The following is a 12191-nucleotide window of genomic DNA, read 5'->3' on the forward strand; positions in this document are numbered from 1 at the left end:
GCAGAGGCCCCAGGGCCTTAGGTTGTTCCATGTTCCTTCCCCACCCCCCCCCACACCATGCCCCCAACTCTCCACCTGAAGGGAAGTGGAAACCCAGACTCTGAGAAAGGAGATAAAGGCCAGACTGTTGGATGTAATTTCTATTGTTTTCTGAACCATTTCCTCTAGGTTTTGTGCAATGCAAATGCCATTCAACAGGTTGTTGTATTTCAAAGCTCATTCTTCTTACTAATCTGATGCCGAAATTCATTCTAAACATATTTTTTCTAGGTTCCAAGACTGCAGTGACACCTCATTATAGAACAGACCATCTACATATTCTATTACGGAAATGATTACTAGGCTACTTCTTTGTATAAGACAGGCTCCTTATTACATACTCGAAGGAATTATATAAGTAAATGTGATTAGGTGTTACGACCAAAAGCTTTGTTTTTGCTTAGCATAAGGTCTATATACCACCACTGTTTGATCAGACAGATGATGAATATTTATTGTGTATTCTAAATATGGCATTTTATTCTGCTGCTTCTTCCATGCAGAAGTTAACAAATACCCATGGGGAAAAAACATATTTTAACATCTCCAATGTTCATCACCTTTTAATGAAAGATTCAGTACAAATTTTAGGATAGACTATTAAATTTAACCTCAAAATACTTGAAAAGGATTTGAGATGATGTTTTGCAAACGTGGTAATGATGGGAAATCTCTGCATATATTTGTCACCATCCCTTGATAGCTAAATCTGTTAGGGAAGAATTATCCAGTTTTCTTAATTCTTTCCTGACCTGCTTAATAGTCAGTTACTCAGTAAAAAAAAAATAGGTCAAATAGTTATAAAAGAGAGTTTTTCTCATCATTTTCTAAAGTTAGAAAGTACTCCCCTGGCTGGTGTGGCTCAACGGATTGAGTGCCAGCCTGTGAACCAAAGGGTCGCTGGTTCGATTTCCAGTCAGGGCACATGCCTGGGTTGCAGGCCAGTTCCCAGTAGGGCATGCTCCAAAGCCAACCACACATTGATGTTTTTCTCCCTCCCTTCCCCTCTGTCTAAGGATAGATAAAGAAAATATATATATTTTAAAAGTACACGACCTCCACGTACAGGGATTGCCAGATGTTCTTTTTGTCCTGTGCTGAACCTGGGTCAGAAGCAGCAGATACTGGCTCGGTGGTTGTGATGCATTTGCACTAACCAGGTAAGCCTCCCATGATGCACGGGCCTTATTTGTGAAATGCTTAGTCAGATGGCCCTCTTTGTGCATAAAGTTAAAGGACAAGCCAGGATTCAATCCAAAATTCCTTTTGCATCATTATGTTACTAATTCAGCTATCAGCCTCAGCAAGGTTTTGCTTCTACTTGGGTGCTAACGTTCCTGAGGGGGAAAAAAAAATAAAGGGCAATAGGAAATAATCAGTTGCTTTTTCCTGCATGAAAGACAGTTACCAAGAAATCTTTATTAAGGCTCAACACCCTTCCATCTGATAGTGAGCTGGTCCTAAAGTGAGTCTTTCAGAGGAAATATTGTGTTGGCCAAAAAATCCATTATGTTTTTTCTGTAAGATGGCTCTAGTAGCACTTAGTTGTCTTTAAAAAATATTTTATTTATTTATTGTTAGAGAGAGGGGACAGGAAGGAGAAAGAGTGGGAGAGAAACATCAATGTGTGGTTGCCTCTCATGTGTCCCCTCCTGGGGACCTGGCCTGCAACCCAGGCATGTGCCCTGACTGGGAATCGAACCAGCAACCTTTTGCTTCACAGGCCCGTGCTCAATCCACTGAGCTACACCAGCCAGGGCGTCTTTAACTTCATTCAAAACAGTTCTGTTACATTGTATTGTGACAGCTGACGTATCAGCGTGCATTTAAAAAAAAAACACTTATCAAAATTGGTAAATTTTTGCACAGCCATTTTAGTATTGAAGATGGAGGAAGATCCATAACATTTTCAGTGTATTAGGCTTTATTATTTCAAGAAAAATAAAAATGCAACTGAAACACAAACAAATATTTGCGCAGTATACGGAGAAGGTGCTGTGACTGATCGAACGTGTCAAAAGTGGTTTGTGAACTTTCTTGGTACTATTGCTATTTTGGCCAGAGAATTCTTTGCTGTGGGGCTGATGCATTGGAAGATGCTTAGCAGCACCCCTGGCCTCTACCCACGAGAAGCCAAAAGTGGGAGAGAGCCCATATACTCAAAATACCCGAATCAAAGTTCTTGGTGAAAATGAAAAAAAAATGTGTCTTTCATTTTATGGACAAAAACATAACAGATATTTTGGCTAACCCAATATTTCCCACACTCAGGGCTTACTGTCCCTAAAAGAGAAAGAATCAACTTCAACAAATGCGTGAGTGCCTACAGCTACACATCTGTTTTTGAAAGGAAAATACTAAAATGTCTCTGAGCAATGATCTCAAAAGGTGAATGAGGAGGTAAGTGGGCAAAGAAGATGTGATGGGCCCTGAGAGGCACCACCATGGTCCTCCTTCGAGGGAGGGCTTATCGTTCCAGTTGTCATCAAGCAGTTTCCAGCCACCATTCCCCTCAGGGACTACCTGACTTGCAGAACCACCTCACCTAGGGCCACGCCCTTCCGAAGGCAGGCCACATCAAGAGACTGATGAGAGGAAATGGTCCAAAGACTCAGCCATTTCAGCCCCATTCAGGACGACTCTAAAGGCTCTAGCTCCCAATTCCCCGTGGGGTTGAAGAAGGCTGTTGTTGGGTGTGTGCCTTCATCTCACTTCAGTCTCTCTGTCCCTTTCACAAGCATTGGTCCGGAAGGCGTGCCTTAATTGACATCCTGCCTGCCTAACTCAAAGTCTGCTTCCCAGAATCCATCCTATGACTAAATGGAGTTTCAGCAGAGGGATAGAGATTGTCTTCTCCGTCTGGCACAGAAGGTGCCAGGTATAGGCAGGCAGGAGTTCACAGTGAGGGCTTTCAGCAGTGCGAACGCCATCTTTCTCTTGTATGTTGTACAAATGAGAGAGGACCCGCCCCTAAAACCAGAATTTATTTATAGGAAATTATGTATTTATTCTTCCAGGTTTAAACTTCAGTCATCTTGAAAGTACTCACTCTTTGATGCAGTACACCTATCATTTTTTAAAAGATTTTATTTCTTTATCCTTAGAGGGGGAGGTAAGGGGAGAGGGAGAGAAATATCAATTTACAGTTGCCTCTCGTGCGTCCCCTGCTGGAAACTGGCGTGCAACCCAGGTATGTGCCCTGACTGGGAATCGAACTGTGATCCCTTGATTCGCTGGCCCAGGCTCAATCCACTGAGCTACACCAGCCAGGGTGGAACTTGTTGATTTTGATGCTTGTAGTGCTGCTGTTTTTTGTTTCTCCTCTTCCACATTGGCAAAATGTTTCCCCTGAGTTCTTTTTTCATCCCAGGACACAGACAAAAAAGGCACTTAGGGAAAGACTGGGTGAATAGGGAGGGTGGGGCACAGGGGTCATGCCGTGTTTTTGATCAAAAACTGCTGAACACTCAGCCTGGTGTGGGCGAGTGTGCTCATGAATTACCCATCATGAAATGGGCAAAAACCTTGAAAGAGTCTTCAGAAAGATTCACTGTAGCTGAAGGCAGCCTCTCACAATAATGCCAGCTGGTACACTGATACAGATGAGATCCTAGAACACTCACCTAGCAGGGGAAGCCTGTACTACAAGGGGCTTACCCTCCAGAATGTAATTCTGGGTTTCCTGGGGCTCTCCCTTGTAAATCGTAAACATTCCAATGTGAAGTAGCCCCAGAATTGAGTGTTTCCTTTGAGCTAGCCAGCAAAGATGGGCCCTGACCTTTGCTAGCACACTGCTGTTAGCAGGGAATGTTTTTATCTCCAGCTGGTTACTAGAACCAAGCAGAACACCCTAAAAGGACGGTTTGCACTTAAAAAGAAGGAGGAAAATGATGCCAAACACATGCTATCTACTTCACACTTTTGTTCAAAGCTGCTTGCTCTTCAAAATAGGCATTGTTTTCCAGGCTGACAGTTTTAAGAGGAAACTGGAAAAACAATGACAGGGGAAACAGGGTTGGCATTTCCGAGTTTTCACAAGTTCCAAAAGAAGTCCTCCACAGCTATTAATAACATAGTATGAGGCACCAGAACCTAAGATATACACATTTTTCCAACTTTTAATGCCATTCTTAATCTGATAAATCTGCAAAGTCCATGAGGTTGACCAGAGTATCCTTTAATCTTTGCTGAGATTCAAGGGCTTCTTTCACTATTTAATAGGAAGGCAAATATGTACTCTTGGTGAAAGACGGTATCTTTTGCGAGTCTTCGGGTTATGATAAGAAGTACTGAGCGGGAGGAATTTTTTAAAGTATATTTAGTAGCTTTAGGAGAGCAGGGCAGTGTGATAGAGGAGAGAGATCAGATAAGGAGGCAGAGGCTGGGTCCTTGCAGTCATAAAGATACAGTGACTCAAGGACAGAAATGGAAAACGACAGAGAGGTCTCAGAGCAGAAAAGACGGCAAAGTCCCTCCTACTGGTACTCCTGGGTGCGAAAGCCCCTCTGCGTGCTCATAATAAAAAATGAGCAGGTTCACAAGCAAATGAAAATATCAAACAACCTTGCAGTGAGTTGGGATGGAGTTGGAAAGGGTTTTGAGGAGATAACCTAAGGTGAGAACATATGAAAGACAGTTTTTTTTAAAAATATTTTATTTACTTATCTTCAGAGGGGAAAGGAAGGAGAGAGGAAGGAAACACCAATGTATGGTTGCTTCTTGTGCATCCCCTGCAGGGAACTGGCCCCTGCCGGAAACTGGCCTACAACCCAAGCATGTGCCCTGACTGGGAATCGAACCGCGATCGCCTGGTTCGCAGGCCCGAGCTCAATCCACTGAGCTACACCAGCCAGGGCCTGAAAGACAGTTTTGATGATAAATATAATTCACATCTCTTTGGGGGGTCCTGTTCAGGCCTAAGTTCCCCTACTGGGTTTGTCACGACCAACATCTGCTCAGCACAAAGTGTTTTCTTTTCTTTTCTTTTTTATAGACAGAGGGGAAGGGAGGGAAAAAGAAAAGGAGAGAAGCAATGTGTAGTTGCCTCTCAATGACCCCCAACTGGGGACCTGGCCCGAAACCCAGGCATATGTCCTGAGTGGGGACTGAACCGGCAACCCTTTGGTTTGTAGGCCAGTACTCAACCTACTGAACCACACCAGCCAGGGCCACAAAGTGTTTTCTTACAAGCTGGTTTCCCTCCATGAACCATTTGTTACCAGGCTATAAGATAAATAAAACAATTGACAGTCCTTTAGAAACTTCTGGTAGCAATTTAACGAAAGTCTATTGAAGTCTGTTGAATTTCACAAGGAAGAAAAACAGCCTTCAGTTTTGTCTGTCTTTTTATTTCTTTTCTGCAACACTTCAGTTTTATTGTAATTTGCATACCATACACAATGGGAGGGGAGCTATTCTTTTCTCAGGGTCGTTTGAGATGCACTGAGCAACAGGAGTGAATCAGTTGGTCGGGGAGCCCTATGTTGCTTTGCTGTTTCTATTTGCTACCATCGCTATATGAAAAAGGCCCAGAACTGAATCTTGGGTTCATCTGAGGCTTGTATGAGCTCTTGTCTATTGTCAGTCACTGTGGTTTGTTGTCTCTCACTTCCCATATTGCTGCAAAACAGGATGGAGCCTGTTCCGAGTGTTTAGAATAAAAAGACGTGGGGGTGGGGATCCATTGGGAGAACAATATGGTCTACATGCTGTTGGACTCTGTGCAGGACCAATCTACAATTCAAATTAAAAGTCAACCCTACTAAAAAAAAAGTAGTGACACCTGCTATAATAGGGAAGAACTCAAAGATTATATTCAAAGGAAGAAGCCAGATATATTCAAGAGAACACGTGTTATGTGATTCCATTGATATGAAATGCCCCAAAAGGCAGACATATAGACACAGAAAATACACTAATGGTTGCCTAAGGCGGGGGCGGGGGTGGGGTGGGAGTTGGGAGTGACTGTAAATGGACACGAGATTTATTTTCAGGCTGGTGGCAACGGGCTAAAATCAGATTGTTGTGATGATTGCACAACTCTGTAAATATCTTAGTCTTCTATGGATTGGGGAAGGCAAGGGGGTTGTTCCGTCCGCATAAAGGTTCGAGAAGCCGCCCTGGATGGTGTGGCTCAGTGAATTGAGTGCCAGCCTATGAACCAAAGGGTCGCTAGTTTGATTCCCAGTCAGGGCACATGCCTGGGTTGCAGGCCAGGTCCCCAGTAGGGGGCACAAGAGGCACCCGCGCATTGATGTCTCTCTCATCTTTCTCCCTCCCATCCCCTCTCTCGAAAAGGGAATACATAAAATATTTAAAAACAAAAGTTTGAGAAGCCTTTGGGCACCAGAACTAAACCAGTCTGGTAGACTTTGAATTTGACACTCAGAAAGGGTATATTTATAATACATAAATTACATCTCAAAGCAAGCTGTTTTATGAAAGAGGAATTTCTGCTAGTCAAAAAAAAAGTGGGCATCTCAATTATCCTCCAAAGTCTTCAAATATGAGTGGAAAACTCTAAGCTTTCACAGTTATTCATATGCTATACCTCTAATGAAAATGGTGCACTGTGCTTTACAGATATTCTCTCATGTAATCCTGACAGGAAATACACGTGTTCATTTTAGTTTTTCTATTTTGACCGTGAGGTACTTGTGGTCTACAAAGGATGGCATTACACCCAATGTCACTAACATGGTAAATGGAAGGGTGGACTTTACACTCATGTTGGTCTGACTGAAAAAATGTATCATATTTTCCAGACTATAAGATATACACCCCCCCAGATTTGCGATGAATAATGGTCATTCATGCTGCTGTTGAGTTCTATTTACATTTACATTGGTGAAATATTAGGTTATTTATGTTATAAAATATTTTACCACATTTTTTGCTTCAAACATTTTTTCCTATTTTCCTCCTCTAAAACCTAGGTGTGTCTTATGGTCCGAAAAATACATATACTCCGTCCACTAAACCAAATGAACTTTTAACCGTTTCACAGAGCTCCAATAAACATGGGCATACAATTGGGAAAAAATGCAACTTCCAAATCAGATTATATAGTCAGTTTGCACGCATGACACCTATATTGATATCCTACTAATCTATCATTAGCATTTTTTTGAAAAAATTTTTTCTAATATTTTATTTATTTATCTTTAGAAGGGAAGGGAAGGAGAGAAATATCAATGTATGGTTGCCTCTCGTGAGTCCCCTCCTGGGAACGGGCCTGCAACCCAGCATGTGTCCTGACTGGGAATCAAACCACGATCGTGTGGTTTGCAGGCCCGAGCTCAATCCACTGAGCTACACCAGCCAGGGCATATTAGCAATAATTTACACTAAGAATACACAAGATTCACAAAGTCTCATTCATTCAGTAGTGGTTAAAAGGAAAAATACCTTTCATTTCACAAAGCTATGTAGATTCACTTAAAGATAAGTAATGGAAGACACATAATCTCCGAAAATTACTTTTGTTACCTTATTGATGAGACACCTCTTTTGCCTCATCTCTCCCCAGTTAAATAAAATGTAGAAGAACATTCATGCGCACATGCTAGAACCTGTTTTATCATCAGCTGCTCTTTCTCATTCCAAATGACCTTTGTTATGCTCATGTAAAAGGTAGTACTATGGAGATGGGCTTTGTATTTGTATATCTTATACATGTTTGCTTTGAGGTCAAGGGCAAAAATGAAAGCACGAATCAGCCCTGGCTGTTGTGGCTCAGTGGACTGAGCACTGGCCTGCAAACCAAAGAGTTGCTGGTTCGATTCCCAATCAAGGCACATGCCTGGGTTGCAGGCCAGGTCCCTGGTAGGGAGCATGTGAGAGGCAACCACACAGGGATGTTTCTCTCCTTCTCTTTCTCCCTCCCTTTTCCTCTAAGAATGAATAAATAAAATCTTTAAAAAGAAGAAAGAAAGAAAGAAAGAAAGAAAGAAAGAAAGAAAGAAAGAAAGAAAGAAAGAAAGAAAGAAAGAAAGAGTCAGCGACATGTTATGCAAAAAAGGAAATATTCACCAGGATTCTTACCTGCCAGTGGAGGATTATATTCCAAATCAAACCAAGAGTCAGTTTGTGATTTCCATCTACTATGTCACTGCTTCCGATGTTTACTAAATCAACCTGTTAAAGATAAAGGGAAAACATTTGAAGAAAGGAGGACAAAGGTCTATTTGGAAAGAAAACAAAATGTGAAGATAATTGCACGAGCTATTTTCAGAGCCTAAGCAGCATTTCTGCTTTTCAAAAATAATTCAAAACTGAAACAAAATGCATTTGGAGATGCACTTTCCGTAACAAACTGGTGCCCCCAAACACACTTACAAAGAGATAGGAAATGAGTGTGCTTTTATTAGTATATCAATATATTACTGCAGATTAAAAGGCTAATCAGAGTATCTCAAACTAAAATATAGAACAATGATAACACATTAAAAAATGCCTAAAATTGAGATGTGCCTCCTAATATATAATCGAAGCAAGAAAAGAAAGCTCATCAGTCCTTTTATCTCGCTCAGAGGAATGCTATTATAATTATGGGTGACCATATTGGACTGAAATGCCCTTGCATTCGAAACACATATTAGAACTCTAGTCATTAATGGAGCTAATGGCCAGTTCCGTTTCCTCCATTCAGGACTGGGGTTGGGAATCAAAATCTGGAAAGGCTTCATTTTTCAAGGCAAACTCTATCTCCTGTCCATGCTCTTAACATTTTTAGTAACCACTGATGAAATGGGAATTATAGCCACAATAAGCTAGCATTACACACTTATCCTAACGGCCAAAGCTAAAAAATTGTGAGAACGTCAAATGAGGAGGATATGGAGAAACAGGATCACTCGTGCATTGCTGGTGGAAATATCAACAGTACAGCTACTCTAGAAACCGTTTGGCCATGTCTTACAAAATGGAACAGGTGCTTATCATACAATCCAGCAATGGGACTCCTGGGCATTTGTTGCAAAGCAACAACAATGGATGTTCATACAAAACCCTGTGTGGAAGTGTTCATACCAGTTTTATTTGTAACAGCCCAAACTGGGAGCAACCCAGATGCCCTTCAAGGGTGAATGGTTAAACAGACTGTGGTATAGCCATACCATGCAACAGTACTTTGTAGCAAAAAGGAAGGAATTGTTCATACACACAGCGACTGGGGTGAGTCTCATGGAAATGACACTGAAAAAACAAAGACAGTCTCAAAGTATTACATACAGTATGATTCTATCTATAGAACTCTTTTTGAAATAACAAAATTAGAGAACTAGAGCCCAGAGTAGCAGTTGCCAAAGGTTAGCGAGTGGAGTGAGGTGGGTGGGGTAGGTGGGTATGTTTACAGGGCAGCGGGAGAGCAGGAGGGATCCCAGTGGCGATGCCTCTGCGGTGTACATTTGTGGATGAAACACAAATGGAATATGTGAAAATGTTGTGTGGAACTAAAAACATACGTGCATACGCACACGATGTCAAGCAACACTGGAAAAATATGAAGGCTACTGGTGGATTGTATCAATGTCAATGTCCATGGAAATATATTACAGTTTCATAGTACGCTACCACCGGGGTAAAGCTGGGGTAAGGGTACACAGGATCTTTCTGAATGATTGCTTACAGCTGTATGTGGATTTACAATGATCTCAAAATGAAAAGGTTGACTAAAAACTAAGCATCCAGGAATACTTTAAAAGGAGAATATATCACAATAAAGCAAATAGGCAACCTCAGATTAAGGGCTATATACAATGGAAATGAAACTGACAGAACAAAGTTGAGGGTTGACGAGTTACTTGGGTTTCTCTCTCTATTCACCATCCTTGGCTCACTGGTCCCTTTGGTTGAATTTTCTTTCTGCTGCCTCCAGGACCCTCCCATTGTGTCCCTCAGGATCCTGAGAGCATTGGGCTGAGAGAGTTCTCCACTCACCACCACCCCCCTCCCCAGATACCTTCACTAAATAGCTGAGACTCATTGCGGTTAAAGCTTTCTTTCTCTCAGGCTCCAAACCCTTACTCAACTGCATTTCACTCTGATTTGTCCCGCCCACTTGTTTTTTCCTTCAGTGACATGGGTTCGCTGTTCTGTCACTCAATGCTGAAACATATTCCTTACCGTTCATCTTAATTTTCTAAATGTTGTTAATTATAACTTGAAAGTACAAAGCTATGGTGGAAATCCAGGTGAAAACAACAACAAAAAAGCTACCGAACTTCAGTCTAATTGTCAAATCACTCCCAATTACTTCCCACATAAACTTATTTGCAGGTTAAATGGATACTTAAATCCTTACATTTATTTTTGTATTCCAACTACATAAAACTTATTGGTCAGTTGGCTTAAACCAAGTAAGTGATATAGAGAAAATGTAGACTCATTTGAATGAGGATGAAAGATCAAGATACAAGTCCACAGTTGAATTCCACACAAATTTACAGTAGAGGATAGTACTGGGCTATTCAATGGATTAGATGTGGGGACAGTATCATATGGAATTTACAGGGAAGTAAGAAATGCAGCTATCATCTTTTTTTAATGTGAACTGTATGCTAATATTTGTACTGTTTTCTATGTCCGTGTGTATGTATTTAGGTGTATGTTGTACTCTCATTTTTATTCTTTTAGAAATATTTTATTTCTGTATAGGTATGACCACACAAATATACTATTCTACACAAATGCAAGAGTGAGATCTCATACATGCCTCTCTCCTGTTTTCTTTCCAATGATCACTGTATGTGTGCATGTGTGATATCACATACACACAATCTAAGGGGTTTTATGCTATACCCCCAAATGGCACATCATTCAGATTCTATTAAATATTGCTTTTACTAAACAGTAGTCCCTGTTATTCATTCACTTTAATGGCTGCATAATATTTAGTAGTTTGGGTGTATTAAAGAGCATTCAGCCACCGCCCTGTTAGTAGACATTCATTTTGTTTCTGGGGTCGCAATATTCATTTTGTCCCTTTGATTTGCCCCTTTATACAATGCTGGAATGGACACCGTGCATTACCCATCCTCACATACTGATGCTCCCATTTTTATAAGAGCTATTCCCAGGGATGTATCCACTAGATCAAAGGGGATATTTATGTTTCATTTTAGTAGGTACATTAAAAAATACCTACTAAAATGGATTTAGCATTTAATATGTTTTTAAAGATTTTATTTATTCATTTTTAGAGAGAGGGGAAGGGAGGGAGAAAGGAAAGGAGAGAAACATTGATGTGTGGTTGCCTCTCATGAGCCCCCCATGAGGAACCTGGCCCGTAATCCAGGCATGTGCCCTGACTGGGAATCGAACCGCGATCCTCTGGTTCGCAGGCCTGTGCTCAATCCGCTGAGCTACACCAGCCAGGGCTCATAACCTCTTAAGATATAGACTTAATTCTTTTACTTCTATCTTTTAAAAGAGTGAAGGCTATAAAGTTTTCTTGGAATACAGTTTTCAGGCCACCCACATCATCATCACACTGAAAGTATGATACAGTTCCTATTTCATGTCATTTTACAAGAAGGCAACAGAGTCTCACAGATACATGAGCTTCCACGAGATGTAAAAGCAGGTAGACACAGGCATGAGGGACAATCCCTTAATTAAACCTAGAGAACTCTTCATGAAGTACTTTAACCTCTTTCTAAATGAACAACTATTGTACACCACCATGCAGACAAGGAATATTATTTGCTTTGGTTCTCTTTTGTCTCTTGCTGTGCATCTCTTCTTCCAACCACCAAAGACTAGGAGAAAAATAATAACTCATTATCACTAACACTCAAGAAGAGGGGGGTTATTTTGTCACGCCTGAAAGGAACTGTGCATGGCCTCTAGATTACTACTCAATGCTTCTTATTGACAGTTCAGCCCATTTCGACTGTAAATTCTCATAAGCTTACTTAGTGTGACAATGCTATATTTCTTACCATAGAGCTATGAGTAATATGTTTTTTTTTTTAATTATAACTAGCTACTCTGCCCTGCATGGTGTGGTTCAGTGGTTTGCACGCCAGCCTGCGAACCAAAGGGTCGCTGGTTTGATTCCTAGTCAGGGCACATGCCCGAGTTGCAGGACAGGCTCCCCGAACTGGACGCATGAGAGGCAACAACACTTTGATGTTTCTCTCCCTCTGTTT

At 41.2% G+C, this 12191-nt stretch overlaps 1 protein-coding gene across 1 annotated transcript in view; it reads right to left on the reverse strand.

The window, feature by feature from the left end:
• The window catches only part of DMD (dystrophin), a 1607686-nt gene that overhangs the window by 1391143 nt on the left and 204352 nt on the right, over positions 1–12191 (reverse strand). Inside the window, exon 4 of the mRNA XM_037050278.1 lies at positions 8083–8175. The gene's annotated coding sequence lies outside the window, so the exon portion shown is untranslated. The remainder of the gene's footprint in view (positions 1–8082; positions 8176–12191) is intronic.

This window comes from Sturnira hondurensis, unplaced genomic scaffold (genome assembly GCF_014824575.4).
Source record: "Sturnira hondurensis isolate 20B ecotype Veracruz unplaced genomic scaffold, ASM1482457v3 Scaffold0006693, whole genome shotgun sequence".
NCBI lineage: Eukaryota > Metazoa > Chordata > Mammalia > Chiroptera > Phyllostomidae > Sturnira > Sturnira hondurensis.